Source organism: Girardinichthys multiradiatus, chromosome 21, assembly GCF_021462225.1.
Source record: "Girardinichthys multiradiatus isolate DD_20200921_A chromosome 21, DD_fGirMul_XY1, whole genome shotgun sequence".
NCBI lineage: Eukaryota > Metazoa > Chordata > Actinopteri > Cyprinodontiformes > Goodeidae > Girardinichthys > Girardinichthys multiradiatus.
This window is the reverse complement of record NC_061813.1, coordinates 18,795,966-18,798,040: the sequence shown is the minus strand read 5'-3', so window position 1 is coordinate 18,798,040 and position 2,075 is coordinate 18,795,966.

The following is a 2,075-nucleotide window of genomic DNA, read 5'->3' as shown; positions in this document are numbered from 1 at the left end:
AATCTGACTGTTCAACTGGTTTTCATAAAGTGAGATTTCATTGTCGGAAAAGTCCCAGATTCTCCTTCTAAGTGAGTAAATCTATTTACAACAACAACATTAAAGCTGCAGTAGGTAACTTTTCTACAAAATGAACTTTTAACATTTTTGTAAAAACTGTCACTATGTCCTGATACTACAATATAAGACAGTTGATCTGTGAAAAAATGGAGCTCTATTCCTTCCAGTGGTACTACTGTCATTTACAGAAACACATCGCTCCCGGTGAGAAACAACCAATCAGAGACAGGGGATATGCCTTAGCAGTGTCAATCATGCTCAGGTATGCGCTGCTCATACCCCTCCCCCCTGTGTACCGTTGTTTAAAATTGCAGGTGTGCTGCAGCTGTGCTAATGGCACTGTGCTAATGATTTGAGGACCAAGTTTATAGTCCAAGTATGGGCAGGCCATTTTCAATGTAAAGCATGTCATTATATCCCTACCAGTGAATGTGCCATAGCTGTTTATCCGCCATCATCGGTGGCCTGAATGTTCATAGCAAGCTCCGCTGTTGAGGGATGGCTGTAGCACAGGAGAGAGCAAGGTGGAGGGACCCGTAAGATGTGCTTGTTCAAACTTTCAGGCTAAGTCCACTGTTTTTTTTAGAACTCCCTACTGCAGCTTTAATAAAAACAATTTTAACAATTACCATATTTTGATAACCTGTACTCTAATGGTGGTCAAGCTAGACCTTTTACTTTGCCAACCATTAGTGCGATTAAGATTCAGGTTCACATATTACAAATAGGTAGAAACCTTTGCTGCGGCTCTGAGGTTTTTATGCAGGAATGGCATAGGATAACGTTTAACATGTTGTTCAATGTTACACATAGAACCATTATGAAAGCTCTGGCCAAAAATACAACTCATGATTATATATATTTAATTCATAGTGCCATTTTACTGTAAAAATAACTACAAGCGAGATGGGATGACACTTTATAAAGCGTCAGTCAAAACTTGTGGTAACCTTGTAATAAGTACAGTAGATTTTCTTTGATGCCTTAAAATAAAATGTGCTGTCATAGTTGTGCACTACACAATGTATGGTTTGTCAGCTGGCATTTCAGACTTGCCATTTCATTTGATTAATTAGAAAACATTTCCTGAAAGTTTTACATCTCATTTCCACCTCATTAAAATAACAATACGGATCACAACAGCCTTGAATTCCGCTGGTGTCAAGTGCGGTATCAAATCTGTGATTGCGCCGGGGGAAAAGATGTCAAAATAAAAGTCCCTCGCCTCAGGTCAAAATATTCTCAAATCCCCGAGGTGGACTTTGAGAATCAATCAGAAATAAAGTTTGTTAGTGCCGAGTGTGAAATCTGAGCAGGACAAAAGCACCAGGGAAGTCCTTTATATAGCTAATTCTTCTCTATTTGAGATGTAAATATTTCTGCAGTGCTTTGATAAGGCCTTGGGGAAATGCATGTTTTAATTAGACCTGAGTAGCATGAGCAGCCTGGTTGAACAGTTCATAAAAAACTTTGAAAATTTTTGCTGAGAGCCTCTCTCTCTTTGTGACAGGCAATGTGTAATTAGTGGCATATGTGCATTTGCATATATGCACCCCGTGACATGTTGCATCCTATTTGAATAAAGAGATATGTCTCGATGTGATTTCCCCAAAGTGAATACATGAATATGAGCCGCTAATTATACCAATCTTGCAAATGATCTATTTAAATATTAATATCCTTTCACTTTGCATTGTTTGCTCATAGCTTTTTATGTCAGTGAGTTGTGTGTGCTTGTTTATGTCACTTCCACCTAGGCTGCAGTGAGTATTGTCCTCTGTGAATAAAGAGTGTATGTGTATCTTTGTATGTCATTTCATGTGTGGATACATGTAGGAACTGAATGCAGGAACATGATCTCCGGTGGAGAAAATGTGTGATTTTGATTTCTACAAAGATGATAAAAGACAATCCATAAGGCCACAGTATGACAAACAGATAAAAGAAAAAAAAGTCGCTTTGGAATTAAATTTTTATAGAACGTTGCAGCATCCATCTGACAAACAAGCTGTGGA